The following is a 21001-nucleotide window of genomic DNA, read 5'->3' on the forward strand; positions in this document are numbered from 1 at the left end:
CCTCGCTCGCAAATAGGGGAAGCCCGAGCCTGCTTCTGGGGAGTCCTGTATTGTTCCCACGTTAGAGCGTTGATGAATTTGTCTCGCCTCTTCTTGAACATTTAGGTTGAAGCACAATGGGTTGAGTTATAATGCTTTGCTTTACCCCAGAAACCTAAGCGTCCCCACAGAGCTTGGTTCAACAGCCCAAGGAGAGGCTGGGGCAAGCGGAGCAGAGCGAAATCCCTTCATTTCAAAGAGCTCCACATGCTCTCGTTTTTCCTCCCTCTTTTCTGAAAGCTCCGGCAAAATGATTGGGAATCCTAACTGCCACCTTCTGTATTGCCTGTCGCCAGCCAGCGCGGGTAGCAGTTTTCTAGTTGCTAGAGTTCAGAGGCAAACGCCTGTTGCATTTCTAGAATCCACGACCTAGAGAACAGCCACACATATGTGAGCAAAATGTCATTTTTATTCCACCGATCAAACATACAAATAATGGGCTGCAGAAATTTAGACATCCTGAATAATTAAAAGACAAATCCATTCGGATTTTATCTTTTTGTAGCTATAAAGACTACTGAATTGTCTTCCATTTCATTTCCAGTAAACCATTTTATTTTAACATACTGAGGTTTAAAATTTTTTCTTTCCGTTTTTAAAATATTAGATCGGGAAGAAATAAGTGTTTATGGCCTGCTAAATGGAATAAAAAGTGTGACAATTTTATTTTTCTTTTATAGCTGAAACTACCCCTCCTTTACATAGCTTACTTAACATGTCATTTTAAATGTTTCTGATTGCTTAAAATAACATTTTCAAATAATATCTTTGTTGTACTGGAAAAACAAATGTAAGTTTTAACATTTAAAGCATATAAATGAGTATTTTCTGATGATTTTAAGAGATTCACTATTCTTTTACATACATGGTAACACAAAGCATCTTAAAACATACTATTTACAGACACTTTGGGGCTAGAATATTAGGTACATATACAAATCATGACCGATTTATGCAAAAGCAAATGGACAGATTAGACAATGAGTTACTTAACAAAATGTTTCAAGCAGATAAATGATCATATTTCCCTTTTCAATCATTTATAAGCAAATGCATAGTTGCTTTATAAAAATAGAAGACTGAATGCTAAAAGAGCCAACAGTGCTTTTGCCATTGATTTACTTTATTGTACAGGATACTAGGCTTTCAGAATTTCTAAAAAATGCATAATTCTGTTGGTTGGAGAAGAAGGCGTATCTCTGTAGAGAGAGCAGTTGCAAGCACCATTGTTAGGTTTGATCCCTGACACTGAAATAAAAATTTGTTTGCCATATTTACACCCACTTTTCCACCTTGTTTTTCTGAATCCAAGGACTTGCTCTTGTGAAGGAAATGCCCTACCAATGACCATATCCTCAACTCTGCAGTCATTTTTTAAAGTGAGTTGAATAGCGAAGTTGCATATAAACCAAAACCACCACCACCACCACAAAAGCTCTGTGTGACCAACAGTTGTTCAACTAAATTCATACATAAACTTAGAAAAAGAATTGAATATAATTTTAACAGTACTGGGCTTTTTCTACAAAGGATTCAATAATACAATCTGTTCATGCTCTGAACCATGATATAAGCACAGTTAAAAAAAAATGCTTCCAACAGATAAACCTCTTAAAATATGTTGTATTAAAATACTCATTGGGCTGGGGATTTACCTCAATGGTTCTGCTGCCTACCTCACAAGCACAAGGACTTGAGTTCTACCCCCAGTCCCCACCAATAAATAAATAAATAAATAAATAAATAAATAAATAAATAAATAAATAAATAAATAAAATACCCACCATCTTTTCACAATGGTGTGAGAGATATGATAGAAAAATAGAAACCATTGAAAGTTGGAATATATAGCTAAACTTTTAAAATATTCTGTACTAAAATACACAGTATCTTTTCATATGAGCGTTAGAGATATAATGGGAAATTAGAAACCCTTGAGAGTTGGACTATGCTAATCCTGGATTTTCTTATTCTTTCTTTTTCTCTTCTTTTAATGAAAGCAACCAACAAGACTTAAGGTTTATTTTAGCTTGTACTTTATGATAAAGGGTTGAAATAAATGAATTGGGAATAACTCTAAGAAAAGTGGAAATAAAGAGGAACATTTTAAAAGACTGAGAGTTTCATAGAGACACAACCTGAATGTTTAGCTCTTACTTCTATGTAACATACTTTGATTTTGTTAGGCAGTATGAGAATTGAAAGTTCTTGAAAAAGAAGACATTATTTTAAATTAAGCATGCTTTGTTATGTTGATAGGAAGTAAGATTTTAAATTTTCACTGAAATTAAAAAATAAGAATGGATGAGTATATTCAAATATTTTAAAGACTATGTTAAATTCACTACTAAAACATTGGTCATTTATGTATTTTTATTCATCATAATTACCCATTTCATGGCTAGGCAAATTATATGATAATTAAACATTAAATTAATGGATTTGAGAACAATGTTCTGTTATCTTTTGTTCTTTTCCTGTGTTACTGTAAGTGGAATATAATTCCAGATTATTTTTAATATTGTCCATTTCAGAGAATATCATGACATCGAGTACTTTCTGCTTCACTTCCTTCAGTTTATATTTTCTCAATTGAAAGAAAGGAAATGAGTATTTATAGTTAAGAATCTCATTAATCTTAAGACTTACAAACATATATTGAAACAGCACATTTTACCCCATTAGCATGTATAAATTTTTGGTGTCATTGTTTTCAAGTTTCCATAAGAAAAATAATAACCTTTTTAAAAAGAATGGCTTTGAGCAGTGAATGCAAAAACTGTAAAGAATAATTCTAATATAGAAAAAAATATAAGAGCAAACCTTTTTAGGCAATGATATTATTGAATCAATTGGGAAAGATTTTTTTCTCACGTCATGGACTATGTGGTATGTGTGAAACTGATGATATACCATTATCATTTTCTAGATTGTACCCTTAATCTACTATGGTTTTCATTTATTGTATATTAAATCCTTTAACCCTTCTCTTTTAACTTTTCTGCCAAGCTCCTCCTCAAATGTACACACACACACACACACACACACACACACACACACACACAGGACTAACTAGAAGTACACAGGAACAGCCAAAGTGAAGGGAGGCAAGAGCTACCAAATATCACCCTTAAATTGGACATTAAAATCTGCTCTGATCAACTCAGTAAAACACAGATGGTAGAAGGCAAGTTTTCTCTTGTAGTTTGAGAAAACATGTTAGACTACAAGCAAACAAGAAATTGAAATCTTGTATTTCAGACTCCAATCACTCACTGGCCATTTCCTTTTTATTTGAGAGTTCGATTCTGATCATCAAGTAAAGGTCCAACCACACAGCTCTAGCAAGTCTATCTAGGTTTTTTAAAATTTGAGCATATGTTTGAAAGCCTGTAATTTTAGGATCATAGGAGCAGACTGGGAGTTAAATTGTGCATTAAAATGAAAATACATAACAACATTTGGGGGGGACGGAATGTTTCTCAAGTGTGAAGTATGATTGTCAAGTGTCTTACTTTACTAGCTTATTTAATCTTTGATTCAAGGCTGTGAAATTCTTGTCCCTCATTACTTGAAAAACTAAAGTTGAGAAAGGGTGAAACTTGGAATAGAGAGGTTAAGTAATTTGCTCAGAAGTTGCAGAGCTAATGGATGGCATAGTCAAGATTTGAAACCACGGAGCCTGTCTTCAGGGTCAGCCTTCTAATTGCAGGGATCATAAAAAACAAAGTGATTTTAATTGTTAGATTTGGGACCTTGAGTGAGGAATTTGACTTCTCTAGTCCTCAGGATTCTTTTTTATAAAACAGAGCAATTTTCATGATTGAAAGGCTCCTTTCTTGTTCAAATATTCTATAATCAAAAATTTGAATCTTTTTTTTCATTAAGTATATTGGTACATTTTAGGTATACAGTACAGTTACATTCATCATTAAGACCTTGTACCTTTACATGGTGTTTCTCCAATCTTATTTTTTCCCCATTCCTCTGTCCTCCCTTCACCCCCTCCACCCTTCCCTATTTACAAAGACTCTGTTTCCATTATTTCCTTTCTTATATTTTTTTTATTTTCCCTTCTTTCCTTTCCCCTACCCTTCTCACTTCCCTACTCCTTGAATCTTTAAAAATTTTAGACTCTGTCAATATCAAGAATCTTCCTCTCTATCTCATTCTCCTGTTATATTCTCTTCCTATTTTTCTGAGGAGACTCAAAATATACAAGGAGTTACCACTGAATGCAAACTATTACAGTCACTTGTGCACTGCAGTAATTATTTTGTGAAATATAGGGCTTCTTAGATGATTGTTTTGATTGGGCATGGCATTATCATCTAATTCTTTCTCCCTTTAACACTTTTCTCAAGATAGTAACATGAAACACTGGATCAGTGGTGTGCTTTTTTGTTGCTAGTACAAAATACCTAACACTCACAACTTGAAGGAGGAGAGGTTTATTTTGACTTGTGGTTTCAGAGGTTCATGGTAGGCTGGCTCCAAGGCAGAAATATCATGGCAGAAGGGCACAATGGAGCAAAACCGCTTAGTACATGATGTCGAGGTAGCAAAACACAGGGGAACAGCACCAGAGAGGGAGGGCCTAAATAAAGTACCCTCCACCACAGACCCAGATACCCCTAGATGTAGGCTTCCTTAAACTCCTTAGCAGCTCTCAAGCCAATCAAGTTGACAGTCCAGTTTAACTGTCACAGTGGTCTTCAGAGTAAGACTTGAGTGCGGTCTGGTTTATATTGCACTGAACATTGGAGCCAAGACCAAATTGGAAGTATTTCTAACTGCCATTTATTCTATTCACCCTGGGAATATTGCTCTTCTACTACATTACTAATCTACTAACATATTTTTAGCACCTGATGTATAACAGAAGGAGACTACTGCTCTTCACAATCTGGATATCCCGCCTGTAGGAGGTGGCTGAAGTGTGAATGGTAAAACCTTGGTGATTGTCTCAGTTGAGTATCAGTGTCAGCTCTCTAAATGTTTGATGACTTCTGTCTTGGAAGTACTCTAAATACCAGATAGCACCCTAAAAACACTCACAAATGAATGAAATTTTGCACTATCAAAAAGGGTAAAACATTTCAGACAAAACAAGCTATTTAATATTTCCAGTTGGTTTACATTTTAGTAAGGTGGCTCAACTGTCATAATCATGCTTGAGGATAATAAGAATGTATTGCTATATGCTTATAGTTCACTAAATGTTAGTTCATAGTTTCTGAATCTCATTTTCATAGTACCAGGATTGAGTTTCTGCATTTTAGAATACTTCTCTTTTCAGGAGATTGTGAATTTCATGAAGTTCTCTGGCTATCTTGACTGAAAGGAAAGGAAGTTCATAGTAGCATTTAGTACTGTACTATTCAGCACCTGTTAGATACTCTGAAAAAAAGGGTTAGTGATTACAGTCATACCTTTGTTCATGAACTTAATTATTTCCATGATTCTGATCACAAACTGAATTGGATGAGAACTAAATCAAATTTCCCCATAAGGTCAACACTGACCCTAACCACTGAATTTGATTTGGTTCTTGTCCAATTTAGTTTGTGACAAGAATTGCAGAAAAAATTAAGTTTGTGAACTGAGGTACCACTGTAATTCCTATCACTCTAAGTGATGATAACCTTTTAAAAGTTGTACACAAGAAAAAAGTGAAAAATTCCTTCTCTTTTGTGTGTATGATCTTAATTACTCTTTTTTAGGATCCCTTATATTTCCCCATTGTTACTCTTCCACTAAGTGAACTTATGTGTCACACCTTATCCTTCACATCACAATAAAACCTAGCATCCTGTTGTGAATTTAAGATTAAAGGGCAAAGTTCCAAGAGCATTCATTAAATTACTGAATAAAACAGATGGGCTCTCTGTTCTTGTCGAGATTATGGTCTTTAAAAAAAAACATGTATTTAATATCTCTCACCGTGGAATATAAAGAATTTTTCCCTTTAGAAGATCTTAAAACTTCAATAGTTGTCTCGATCTTGGGGTGTTTCCATTCAACACAAACTTACAGTATATTTAGTCTTTTATCTGGCTCTGAACTAGGCATTAGGAATAGAAATAAAACTAGGACAAGTTCCATGCCTTGCAGTGTAGAGCAGAATACACAATAAATTTATTTTAAAACAATGTGGTAGGTACTATGATATAGTCATGTATGTGCAGGATCCTACAGGAGCTCAGAGATATAATTTCTAAGACATGGTGCAAGATCAGTGCCTAAAATGAATATTAAAGAGGAATAGTAGTTAGCCATTGTGAATAGGCTGCAAAAAGGAGGAAGGACAGTCAAAGCAGAAGGAAGGCCGTGTGTTGTCAGGTGTACCCAAAGACAGCATGGGATGTTCTGCGAACTGCAGGCTTCACAATTGTGAGAACCAAAGGGGCACAGGGAGCATTGTCACGAGATCACACTGAGTGCTACGTGCAAGGTGTATGACAGTGCTATCAAATATTCTTACTTGTGTAAAAAAAGTCTCTACATACTTGCTTGTATATCTACTGACCATTTCTGAAAGAATACACAAGAAACAAGCTATAAATTTGAATGTCTTGGAAGTTGAACAAGGATTAGGAATATGCTTTAGGTAGTTCACTGTTCTCTATATGCTCCTTTGAATTTTTAGTTTTAAAAACAATTTCATTTTATGAAGGGAGTTTCCACAGAACACATATATACACACATACTCCAAAATGATACTGAAATGATGCTAAAGAATTGAAGTCTGATCTTGAAATGGAGGAAACTCTTTAAAGGCTTAAAAGTCTCCATGTTTTACATTTCAGATAGATCATTCTCATAATGATGTGGAGAACGAAGTAGAGAAGGGTAAAACAGGGGATACGGTTTCAAAAATAAGAAATTAAGAGAGTGTCGCAAAGTAAAGGAAAGGTGATAAATCCTTAAAGTAATATAGTAGACCTAGGAATAAATTATAAACAAATATTAAAAAATAGGCAAATCAGAAGGATTTTGTGCTCTTGGAAGATGTAGGTTAGAGAAGAAGTGATCCCTGGATACACTGGAGGTTCTGGAGATACTGAGTGTTTGTCATGGAGGGTACCATCTGCCCAGGGTGGGCACCAGGGAAAGGAGCACAATGTACCATCTCCCTTGTTCTGAGGTTGACATATTTTCAAAGTGAGGAGAAGAGTTGGTTGTTACAGGTTCATGTGGGCAGACTGAAAGAAAATATTGGAAAATGGAACCATCTCCAACATTGGGAGATTGAAATAGACTGATTCCTTGGTGAACCTCCTAATTATGTTACAAATCAATACATTCTTTAAAGAAACTCTGGGCCCCACTAAAGATGGCAGCTAAATGAAGCAGAGATATGGAGACAGAATACTAGGGAAAGACATGGAATACAGCCAACATAGCTAGCAAGATAGTTCTCTGACTAGGAGGATCTAGATAGATTGACAGGTTTTAGGGCACACCTTTCAAATTCCTCCAGAGAAGTGATCTTTGTATTTTGTTTTAGCTGTCTTTATAAAACCACAAAGGGGAAAACATGTGTAGAGAACCCACTTACACAGCATCTGTTCTCTTTTCCACTGCATTGCTGAAGTGATTCAGAGTCCTTCTGGAACATTGTGCTTCCTTGTGAAATTGCAAGGAAGCAGTGTGAGTTCTTACAGAAAGTGCATTTGGTGAGGAAATGAGGCTGCGGTAACGGACGGGGCAAGTGAGGCTGACAGCACGTCCCGAGAAACCGAGCTTACCTGCCAGGAAATTAAAAAGTGACTCCTGGGAGCCTTGCAGAGGACAGAGACATTTGAATGGCCTGTCGGGTAGTATTTTAAACAAGAGTTCAACTGCCTTGTCCCCTTTGTGATGATCTTCTAGAAAGAGGAAATCTATCTAAGCAAATGTATTTGTAGATTTCATTATTTAGTTGGGAGGAAGAAGACAGAGAAACAGATTCAAATAGAGGAACGACTGTAGGTAACTGTTAACAATTCACATTTCATCGCTACCTCTATGGAAAAAGACCGTGGGTGTGTGGATAAACGCTGTCAGATACAGGAGAAAAAAAGAGAAAGGTTAGATGTTTTGCTCTTGTTGCTGAAGAAGTTGATAAGGAAGTTGCTATCAGTGATTCCTATTTGAATGAGGAAATTTACTTGGGATACCTTCTAAAAGCAGAACAGTTTGCTGAAATCTCAGGGTTCCTGCCTACTCTAACCCTCTGTGACTCGGGAGGGGGGATTTTTTCTTATGATTTATTATTTTCAAGGGAATGATACATAGTTCTCAAGTCAAAAATGCAGTCTTGTGGTTTCCATAGAGACAGCTCATTTGAAATACTACCTGTGCTTAGAAGGTTTTTCTCATGTCAGTGTCCGTTGTTTCTCCCTCCTACCACCTGTAACCCTTCTCCCACTCAAATGCGTCTAAATCTACTTCAAATCCTACAGGAAATTATATTTCTCTTATGGAGCCTATTCAGCAGCCACGCTGCAGAAAGTTCTGAAGAAAGAATATCTTGATTTGTATAAGAGCAAATCAAGGCTTCTAAAAAACAAAAGATATAACACACATTAAGAATCAACTATGCCGGGCATGGTGGCACATGCCTTTAATCCCAGCACTCAGGAGGCTGAGACAGGAGGATTGCTGTGAGCTCGAGACCAGCCTGAGCTACATAGTGAGTTCCAGGTCAGTCTCACCTACATAGTGATACCCTGTCTCAAAAAACAAAAAACAAAACAAAACAAAAAACAAAAAGAATCAACCATATTAAATTTTAATTAAGCTTTTTTACCTTTGTAAAAAACTATGTAAGCTCCAGGAAATTTAGGATTATATTTTTTTTTATGTTCCTAAGTAGTGTATACTATACTGTAGAGACAATTATAACATTTATTAGAAGTATAAAACAATTTTTCTTTTCATAAAACTGTTGGTAATAACAGCATTTTCAGTTTTAAGTCAGAAATCAATAGTTTCTCCATCAGGTCTACCTTACCACTTCATCTGTAATTTTCTTTTATGTTGACCATGAGTCATAAACTGTTTCCATAGAAACAGCTTAATCATGTAGCAGAACCAAAATCACAAACACAGAATTACTTAATGACAAATTTCAATGCATGTGTATATCTTCATCTATCAATCACCTATCTATCTATCTATCTATCTATCTATTTATTTATCACTATTATCTTCTTGGGATATAGACTATCCATATTTCTAGACATATTGAAGAAATTGTAAGAGAATAATTTGATGGCTACAAAGTATGTGGCATTTAAAAAAAGGAGAAAACTCAAACATAACAGGTAAGTATAGAAAGGAATTCCTCAGCTAGTCTGGAGAGGTTTTTAAATAAGAAAAGTTGTATTTTAAGACCAAAGTGGAGTACAGGGGAATAGGAAAAAATAAGAACCAACATATATTCTGTAAAGGTTCAAATGAATGTCAGCATATTGTATACCTAAAATGTACTAATAAAATTTAAAAAGGATCAAAACTATGATTTTATAGAATTTGAAAATATAGAGTCAAAAATTGTCTATTCCATATATATATAATCTATTTAATATATATTTATGTAAAATCCGTATCCATCTAATGATTAGCCATTTTTGCTTTAACTATATATTTAATCCTGCATGCTATTGAAACCAGTAAATATGTCAAATTATCTACCACACTAATTGATGATAAAACAATCCTCACCATCAACATCACCGACTAACCATCTCCCCACACACTCTATAATTTAATTGTGCAGTAGGATATAGTGAGTTCAAAGCCAGCCTGGGCTCTATAGTGAAACTCTCCCAAGGGGGAAAAAAAAGCAAAGCAAATATTTTGAGAACAAACATCACGATTCAAACCAACTGCTGAGTTGAGACTGATGAGCATACAGAAAAAGGATTCACTACAGAGGTTAATATTGGTCAAGTGAAAACTTCAGGCTTGATGTGGTGAGATGTGACTTCGGGAAGTTGTGAAAGTGGGAATGAGAGAATGAGGCCAGGATGAAAAATTTGGAGGGTGAGATTGGAAAAGCAGATGCAGTCCTTGGTGGGTTACTGGTGCACAGCTCCTAAGCCCACATAAATGCTACTGTAGAAAACACCCCCACAAACTGTATTGTCATAAAGTTTGAAAGGGCTTTCATAACCTGTTCTCTGAAATTGTAGAAGAGAATGATTTCAGAATACTACAGGAGGGCATCTGTCCCACTGTCTTTAAAATCAGTGCCATCAATCATAAATATATCTTGATGAGTTGTGTTTTTTTTTTTTGCATAGTCACTGCCTTGCTTTTCACATTTTAAAATCCTTTAAAGGATTTGCACATTTGGTTCTGCAAAACAGATATTTGAGACAAAACAACAACAAAAAAGCTTTGATTATTTTTCAATACATTTTTCCTATTGATTCTCATTGAATATAGCTTACTTTTTCAATCAAAACATGAGACTGTATTGATAGAATATGTAGGAAGCACCTACAGAAAGTGATTTTGGGCTAACTGGGAAGAAACCAATTTAAAAAGTTATCATTAGAACATATCTGAGACCTTAGTTCCTGCTGAAATGCAAACAGTCCTGGGAGAGATGAAAATAAATGCAGGTTTTCAATTTAGGTATTTAAACCGGAGTCTGAATGAATGGGTGAGTGTGAGAACACATTTGCTTACAAGACAGAGATTTCAAAAGGGTAGAGGGGATGCTAGTGTAGTTTTGTATTTTTCCCCCAAGAATCAGCAGCTTCCTGAGTTTGGGAGCTGATAGAACCATCTGGAAAGGTGGCAGAGATGTGCAAACACATTTGTGTTATCTGCACAGATCCTCTGCCGCTGAAAAGCATTTGGCTTGATCTGAAACTGATTGCTTAATATTTTGTAGCCCATTTTGTGAAACCAACAGACTCAAGTTTATTCTCTGATGGGAGGATGAGAGAATATTTGCAGTTTTAATACTTAATCTCACAGTGAAGATCAGCAGGTAATGTACAAGAATAGCTTTTTAAGTCCAGATGCTCTCCATTTGCCATGTGTAATTTTGATATTTTTCTGAATCTGTATATATAAAGTTGTTTTTTTTAAATATGGTTCTTATTTCATAGTGCTGGGCATGAAACCCAGTGCCTTGAGCATAAGCCCATCCTTTACTACTGAACTCTATTCCCAGCCCATCTATATGTCAATAATTTTAAATCACTTTAACTTCTCAGAATTATGCTCCATCCTCATTTATAATGTCAAATATAAATCTACTGACTTTTAAAATCCACTTGACTCTTAGTTTCATGTAAAATATAAATAATTTCTGTTCTCCTTATTTCAGGAATCTATGAATGTCAAAAGATATTCCACATACAAATATATGTTTAGGTTTATGTGACATTTAAACTGTAAATACTATAACATTAAGTGCTGGTATATTATTATTTTACTATTATTTCCCAAGCTTATAATTAATTTCTCCCTCTTTTAATGTCAGGACATCAAAGGTATTACTAGTTCCCATTATGCATAATCAAATAGAATAACATTACTGTTTGATGTTAGGATTTTCTTCATGCATTTGGAATCACAGCACTGCTAACTGTAAAATTTACCTTTGAAAATTGACAGAAAAAGTAGAAAAGATTTCTCTTATCTCTTTTTTCCCTGGTAATATTCTGTTAGTTTTTATGCTGAAAAGGAACTGAACCATGTTACCTCTCAAGTAGTTTCAGTCTATACTCAGTCTTCCCATACATCTCTAAGCTTCACAAGTTATATCACTCTCCAACAAATGGAGGAGATGGAATATGTAGTTTTCTATAAGCTTAGCCTAAGATTTGGGGCAATAGGGTTGATTTCTAATAATATCCCTACCACTTATAGGTTTTGTTGACTTGGCATTGGTTAATTCTAGGGTATTTCATTTAATTTATATCCAACCTCACATTATTAAGAATGAAGGGACCACTATTAATAATTGATTGCATTTGACGAATGTTCAAAACAAAATTGTTTAAGGAAAGCTAGGATTTATGACTATCTTGTGCCACTCAAAGCCTGAATTTCTCTTTAAAATAAGGGTAAATACTATTTTCTTCTTACATAATGGAAGACTACATAGATAATGTGTTTAAGTCTTTTATCATAGTGTCAGACCTCTTAGGTAGGTTTGAGGAAGGAGTAGGTTATTTTTAAGCGCAACATTAATCACTATTGTCATTACTATTGTAATTTTTAGCTTATTTGGGATGATAAATCAGAATATCACAGACTGGGTGACTTAAAAACAACATAATTTTATCTCACAGTTCTGGTCAATAGGAAGTCCAAAATCAAGGTGTAGGCAGGTCCAGTATCTGGTGGGTGAAGGCTGCCTCCTGGCCTGTTCTCATACGTCCTCGTGTATGGAGGGAATGAAGGAGACTTCCGGGTCCACTTTTACAAAAAGAGTAGTAATATTGCTGAGGGCTCTGGTTTTCCATCTAGCTGCTTCTCAAAGACCTCACCTCAAAATCCCATCAGACCAAGGATTCCGTTTCAGTGTATGATTTTGTAAGGATATACAGATTCGGTCTACACCTATTAGCCTCATTGTAGTTATCATGTATTTGCTGGTGAGATAACCTATTTCAAGTTGTTACATTAAAGTTTGTAGGTAAATTAATAAAACATGATATATCAGTTTACATATGTTTTCTGAGAGCTTTGTAAGAGGAAAGAAGCTTGATAGGAATTCTAAGGGGTTTTTATAAATTATAGGATTTACTTATTCCTTCAAAGAATGCATTTATCCATGTCCTGTTGCTATTTACACAATTCCACAGACTGACTACACAGACTGAGTGCTTTTTAAGAAAAGGGGTTTGTTCTGTCACACAGTTCTGGAGGCAGAAGGTCAAAGGGCTACATGTGCTAATGGCCTTCTTGTTGACAACAGTCCTGAGAGACAGGGTGCATGTGAGTACATGTTTGTCTGTTTTAGTTTCTTTCCCTTTTCTTAGAAAGACAGAAACATTAGATCATGGGGGCACCATCCTAATGACCATATCAATCTAACCACCTCTAAAGGCACATTTTCGTTTAGGTCTAAAAAGTCTCATGTGCTTGGAAGGTGATTAGGTATGAAGGTGTTATAGCTGATTTTTCCTTAGAAGGTGAAGTCTGGTGGAAAGAATAAGATCACTGGGGGCATGACCTGGAAGAGTACATCTCCCTCCCTGCCTTCTTCTTCCTCTTTTATTTTGGAGGGCGGTACCAGGGATTGAACTCAGGACCTTGTACTTGCAAGGCAGGTGCGTTGCCACTGAGCTAAACCCTGGCCCTCTTTCCCTGTCTTCTTTTCCCTTCTTTACTTCCTGGCCATCATGACATGAGCAGCTCTTCCTCTGCTATGCCCCTTTACCGTGCTGTTTCCGCATTTGAGTTGGTAGACCCTGGACTAAAACTTCAGAATAGTGATCCCCTCTAAGCTGTGGATTGTGTCAGTAGAAACAAAAGTGACTAAGACAAGGCCCCAACTGGAAACACTATAATTAGATTGAGTTTCTACCCTCTTAGCGCTACACAGTGAGGGTTAAATTTCCACACATGAAACCTCCGGGACACACTCAAACAATATCCATACTATAGCAAGAAACATCCAAGAACCTCACAGGGAAGGTGAGTTGTGAAAAGTTAAGTCTCTCTATGAAGTCACAATTGATGATGCATGCATGGCATCAGAAAAAGAAATCACATCTTTAACGCAGCAGAAAAAATGCAGTCCACCTGGGAATTGCAATGTTTATAGGGAGGAAGATGATAGGGGGTCCATACAGCGAAGATAATGCTAAAAAGTCTGCCGAGGTAAAATTGCCAGGGCTATTACAAAAAGATTCATTCATCACATATGAATCTTCAAGCATGGAAAGTTATCTTGAAGTCTTGATAATGATAATGAATACATATGCAGCGTTTATCCAAAGTACATGCCATTTTAACTTCTTTATAAGAATGAACCCACTTAATTTATAAAGCACTTACATTAAATGTGTATTAGTACCTCCTTTATAGATAAATAAACAAGTACAGAAAAACTGAGTAACTCGCCCAGAGTTATTCAGCTGGCAAGTGATAAAACTGTGAATTGCTCAGATAGATTAGCTTCAGAATCTTTTTATGGTAGTTAGGTCATTAAATCAGTTAGAACATCATTACTTTTAACAGCACTTAAACATAACAAAGTTTTCAAATATTAGAAAACATGGCCAGAACTTAGCAAAATAGGTCCTAGAAGGAAGCAACTGATTTTATTTAGCTCAGAATTTAGTTTTATAAATGTTAAAGTGTACCTTTCTTAATGTCATCAGATTTATGAAAATATTTGATACATTCACTGATTTAAATGATAGTAGACATACTATGTGCAAATTATAGGCTGCTAGATGCTAATCACAAGTAGAAAGAGAAAATAGATTTAATGTCCCTTCTGAGGGAATCTTAAGGTAGAAGTATAGATTAGCTTGGACATAAGGAAGAGCATCTTGACTCTAATAAGTCAGAAGATGCTGGAAAGAGCTCCTAAGAGTATCTGGGAAGTGTTTATCCTTAGAAAGCTTCAGAAGAAGAAAGGATAATTATATCTGTCCTAGTTGGCTTAGAGAGATGTTCTGTCCAAAGGCAAGATGATGAGATGGAAAATTACTCTAACATCTTTCCTGATAGAGAAATTTGAGCTTCTAAGATTTCTGCTTGATATTTATGAAAATCATCATAAGCTGTTCGAAAATTCTCACATTTTGGTCACTTGTGCTAGTATGTAAAATTGAAGAAAGGAAGACTACTTTCTTCAGCAATAAGCTCACACTCAGTAGTGATGACAGGGCACTTGGCTGGGAAGGCATCGATTTGGAGGCTATTTATGAAACAGTTTAGTTATGAACCTTACATTGCACACCACTCAAACTTATATCTTCTCAAAAGTTGTCATATCACTGAGCTTCAGGGTAATTAATGAAAAAGAGACACATCACGTGTTCAATCTTTTATTGCCACAACAACTACTTGAAGACAAAGAGCTAAGTGCCTTCCCCACAGGACAGGCTGAAAAAAAGTTTATTGTATTTTTTTTTAAAAATTCTATTGTCTTTAAGCTCTAAAATGCAAGACCAGATACTCTCATTGGACAGTATAAGTTTGGAATTCTAGGCTTTAAAGCAAGCATTAGTAAGGGCAATCCTTGTTCATGCTCTAGGTCTTGCCCAGGATTGCTTTCCTAGACAGAGACTTTCCTCTTAATCTTTTTTTAAAATGAAATATATTAAAAACATTTTTATTGAAGATATTAAAAACACACACACACACACACACACACAAACACACACATCTTGACCAGACAAGAGGATTAATCAGTGGGGTCAGGTTCTTGTTTCTCCCTCCAATGGCATCTATGTAATGGTCCATAAAATAGACAATAAAACACTGGCAGGTTGCTTCCAAGAGGCATCTTATTTTTAAGATTAAGATGAAGAGCTGAAATATTCAAAATTAGTTATTTCTTTTCAGTTCACAATATTTCTTGTCAGTGGAAAGAAAGAACTGTTCTGTTCTCTGGGATTCTCTCTAGCAGGGAATTGTAACATCTGTTTTTTGTTGTTTTGTATTTGAGAGAGAGAGAGAGAGAGACAGAGAGAGAGAGAGACAGAGGGAGAATTGGGAGGCCAATCAGACAACCCATTTCTGGGTTGAAAGAAAAGACTCAGGTATATTTAGTTCTTCTGAATTTTCCAACTGAACTCTGAGAGATAAATTAAACTGTAATATGAAAAGGTCAGATAATTTCATCACTGTCCTTTCAAAACTGGGGAATTGCATTATGAAATGCAGTTGGCATCTTGAGGTTAAAATAGCAAGCTATTATTACCACATAGCTTATAGGACATATTTTTCATTTTTTTGCCTCATGGAAGAATACACATTTTTTAAAAAGTCTCTTTCTCTTGACCTGTTCTACATGATGGCAGTGAAAACATAACAATCATTTAGCTTTCTTCTACAGAAATAAAAACCAAAATACTTTAATGCATATGAAAAGTAGATGTATAAAGATAAAGGCAATCAGAGTCTAGAGAAAAATAACTGGCTTCAAATAAAATTGTTTATTTAAAAATGCAGAATCAAGTTATTGGAGAGATCACTAAATTCTGCTAAAGCCATCACAAGCCGTTGCTACTCACTGATACAGACTGTGATGTGTTTGTTCAGCTCTCTTGTGTGTTGGATGGGAGTGTCGCATGGACATGCTTCTCTATGCATGTGCCTTCACTGTAAACTATAGTCCTACATAAATTCTGACACACCTAGGTCAGCACCAGTTTGAACATTTTTGCCTTTGGGTCCAGGATGTTGCTAAGTTCTCAGAGGCAAAGAATATGAGCAACACAAAATAAGTTTCGGGAAAAGTTATAAGTATAGGTATAATGCATTGTGAATTTTACTGAAATACAAAAATTATAATTTCAGAAAAAAATATAGTTTCAGGATGATGTTTAGAAATGAAATCATCAGACCAGTACATCTTTTGTTCTTTAATTTTATTGGTACATTTTAGGTATACAATAGAATCACATTCATCCATGGAGATTTGTAACTTTACATAGTTTATCTTGATTCTTATTTTTTCCCCATGTCCTGCCCTCCCTTCAGCCCCTTCATCGCTCCCTATTTACAAAGTCTTTGTTTCCATTTTTTTCATTTTCTCATGTTAATTCCATTCCCCTTTCCTTTCCCCTACCCTTCCCACTTCCCCTTCCGCTTTGCACCTTTTCTTCCTATTTCTCATTATCTGTTATGCATTTTGATCCTTATTTACACTTTCAGTTTCTCACACCAGAGAAACTATTTGGTATTTATACACATGTGTCCTATTTATTTCACTCAAATATTGCCTCAATGTGCATTCCTTTAGCTATAAATGCCTCTCATTTCTCATTCAGTATGGAGATTCCTCAAAGGACTAGAACTAGATGTCCCATTTGACTCAGCTATTCCCCTGCTGGGTATCTTCCCAAAAGAATCAAAAGAAGCATAACACAGTGACACACGCTCACACATGTCCATAGTGGCACAGTTTGTAATAGCTAAAACATGGAAACAGCCCAATTGCTCATCAACTGGAGACTGGATAAAGAATTTTTAAAATAAAGTGGAGTACTACTCAGCTATAAAGAATGAGAAATTAGAGGCATCCTTTTTAAAACTTCTTAACTCATTTAACTTCTGACTTTATTGGAAACTTAGTAGAAAAGAAAGGATTATATTTCAAGCTAGTTAGAAGTCTCTGAGAAAGTTTGTAGAAATTCCAAGTACAAATGCAGAAATAAATGGCATTGCAAACCATTCAGGGAAACAAAGAACAATTTTGATGTATAAAAGCTTACAGATACCAGCTTATCAAGTTTGATGGACACCTGAATTTCAAGTAGCTTGCTCTAAGTAGACATTCAGTGCTGCATGAAGGACTATTTTTGCTCATATTGCCTCATTGCATTCTGAAGTGAATTAACAACAAATGTTCAACTCCAGCACCTGACTCCTCACGTCCTTGCCTTGTAACTGCATGAATGAGAAACCAGATTTAATAGCAAATTCAATTTCAGTATCATGACAATTCTTCCCTCTTCTTCCATTTTTCCTCCTTTCTATCTTCCTCACACATGTAGTTCCTTGATGTTACCACATTAAATGGACCTACCTGGCCACCATCTGGCAAAAGCAGCAAGACAGAAAATACAGTCTATTATTTTCCCACCCAGGGTCCTGGCTCTGACTTTGTGTGTGCTCTCTGTTAATTTCCTTGCACCACTGTGTTGGGAAAAGAAAAAGAAAACGAGAGGCATTCAACTCCCAAAAGCTGCTGCTTCTTTCTCAGGAAGAAGGCATAATTTATGTCAGTAGGAAAATGAGTCTTTGGGTGTATCTGGGTGGTCCTTGCATTTCCTGAGATGAGCAGGAAGAAAGAAAGTGAAGGCGGAGATTCCAAAAGGCTCTGAGAGTTGTCAGATGCCAAAGGGCATAATCCGAATAACTGACCCTTTGTTAAGGGAAAATTTTAATAACTCTTTGTGGATACAAAACTATGTAAAATGCTAACTTCTTTTCTTTATGTAATAATATAAGGAATATGGAGGACCACAGAGAAGAGGCAGAGGGGGACAAAGAGATAATAAATGAGAAAACAGCGGATGAAATTCTCAGCACATATTTTCCAGTGATAAAGTGAAGGAAGGACTTAAAAAACAGGAATTTTATCATTTGCTTTGGTGTTGTTTCCCTGCTATTATGTAAAACACCATTGCTTCTCCAATAAAGTCTGTTATTTCTACAAAAGACTTTGAGAGGTTTGAGTCCCATTCTGAGTCAGACATGTACATAAGACCAGAATGTTCACAAGACTTTAAAAGAAACAGATCAGTGTCAGAAGTGATTGTAAAAGCATTTCTGATGTTCCCTCCAAAATTCCAGGGAAAATATGAAATTTTAATAATATGTGGTAAAGAGCTAAGGCTCATTTATTTCACCCTGAAGTCAGCAAAGATAGTGTTAGATATAAAATATGACAAAATCTCCATAAAGGAAGCAGAAGACTTAATGCTTAGCAAGTGCTGAAAAAACCTGGGTCCCTTTCTTTTCACAAAAAGCAAAATGGAGTCCACACTATTAAAACAGTACTTAGGAAAGAATTAAGCTTAGGGCACCAAGAGACAAGGCCGTAGCAGTAATGCACAATCACTACTTCTTTCTGTGAGTACCTATAGGATTTCCTGGGGAAGCTGCAAAGTCCTGGGTGAATATCATATATTATGTTATATAGGCAGTGAGTAAAGGACTCACTATCAATTCAGTCTTCTTAAAGCATGCACATTTATGCATAAAGAACATCAATCTGAGGTAGTTTTGCATACTGACTCAAAAGAAAAGCTACTACTGGCACAGTGTGCCTTAAGACCCAATTTGTGCTGTGTCATTTCAAGTACTAGAGGTGGTAGGGTCCAAGCATTCAAAAGCAATGATTTAAACTGATCAAAGGCACATATTCTACTCTTGGATTGTTGCTGGCATTGCTCATCTTTCTATTTGTATTTCATAATTTATAATTCTCTATTCAATTCTTTTACTTTCCTCTCTGTCTTCAGCAACATGCATCTTACTGTCGATGTGTCTATCCCCGTGTTGATGATTTCAAAGCATCCAGGACTCACATCCTGGAGGAAACAGAGAACAGTTGCCTTGGGCCACCTTTGTTTCTGAGCACTGAGGCCCCTGCCAAGTCCAGCATACGCCATCTGTCAAACATTTAAGATAAAATGATTGGGTAGTTCATTAGGGGTTAGGCATATTGACTGAAAGCTTCATAACGGTAAGATAAATCCAGTGAGGTAATGAAGAATATCACAAGGAACAATTCCATATGAGAACTGAGTTTGGATGGCCAGAGAAGACAATAGGTTAAAACGAGAGAGCTGAACTAGGGTGAGTTTAGTGTGTGCATTTAATTCTGGTCAAAATCAGAGAAGAAATGGAAATGTAAGCAGACTGGAAGAGTAGGAAGGACACTGCTACAGGTTGGGTTCCCCTGAGACTGAGAGCTTTGTGATGTTCAGTGAGAATGTTTTCCAGAACAGCTCCTTGAGGGATTTCAGAGCAGCATCTTCGGGCAAAGGGAGAAGCTAAACCTTGGAGAAGCTGACTTAAGGTATAGCTGCTACAAAAGTGTAATCATCCTCATGGGAGCTCCAGTATTAGAATGACTCTTCGGAATTATCTGACATACACCAAACCCAGTCAATTGCAGTTTTTATACCCTGGCTACGCCACTAATACCAGTAACCTGGAATGAGCAACCTCAAGAAGGAGACATGACTATGTGTCATGAACTTCTTTTCATCTAGGACATTTCTAAAGATAGACTCAGCTGGGAGGCATTGGCCACCAATCCTAGCATCTAGAGACAAGAGTTTTGTGTCCTAAAAGGTGAGATATGGGCTGGCATCATCTTTTCCTTCACACTTCTGGGGCTAAAAATGCTGCCCCAGAGCTCTGGAGTTTAGTTTCGTACTAGTCACTGATTGTTTTATTTATTTTGGATTCATTTCTCATCTAAACTCTAAATTCTTTGAATGCCAGGGTTGTACTTCACTAATTTTTCCTAACCCTGAAGAATTCCTTTAAGCTGAGTAATTAGTCAAATCTAAAACAGATCTCTAAATGTCCAATACTATGTAATAAAATAAATGAAGTCTTTTTTCCATACTTTGAGAAGATATAAATAACTTCTCACCATTTTTTTCTCCCTTGTCTTATATACACATAAATGGCATAGAATCTGCTGATGATTATCTAGCAGAGCTTTAAAAAGTCAGAAAGGATGATATCCAGTTTTTCCAACACCATTTATTAAAGAGGCTATCTTTCCTCCACTGAGGATGAAAAATAAATGAACTTTTTTCCATACTTTGAGAAGATATAAATAACTTCTCACCATTTTTTTCTCCCTTGTCTTATATACACATAAATGGCATAGAATCTGCTGATGATTATCTAGCAGAGCTTTAAAAAGTCAGAAAGGATGTGATCCAGTTTTTCCAACACCATTTATTAAAGAGGCTATCTTTCCTCCACTGAGGATGGTGAGCTCCTTTGTCAAAGATGAGGTAGCTGAGTACATCTGCATTTGTTTTTGTGTCTTCCAGTCTGTTCCATTGATCCTCAGGCCTATTTCTTTGCCAGTACCATGCTGATTTTATCACAGTGGCTTTGTAGTATAGTTTCAAATTGGGAATTGTTACACCTGGTGCCATGTGACTGTTGCCTATAATGGCTTTTGCTATTCTAGGTCTCTTGTGGTTCCAAATGAATTTTTGGATTCTTTTTTCTAGTTCTGTGAAATATAGTGTTGGAATTTCAATTGGCATTGCATTGAATGTATATA

The 21001-nt window shown here is 36.0% G+C and overlaps 1 protein-coding gene across 2 annotated transcripts in view; it reads left to right on the plus strand.

Annotated features, from left to right (window-relative positions):
• The window catches only part of Gabrb1 (gamma-aminobutyric acid type A receptor subunit beta1), a 382896-nt gene that overhangs the window by 1695 nt on the left and 360200 nt on the right, over window positions 1-21001 (plus strand). The gene's annotated exons all lie outside the window — the stretch shown is intronic.

The sequence above is a fragment of the Fukomys damarensis genome, unplaced genomic scaffold (genome assembly GCF_012274545.1).
Source record: "Fukomys damarensis isolate Sample0158 unplaced genomic scaffold, DMR_v1.0_HiC HiC_scaffold_35, whole genome shotgun sequence".
NCBI lineage: Eukaryota > Metazoa > Chordata > Mammalia > Rodentia > Bathyergidae > Fukomys > Fukomys damarensis.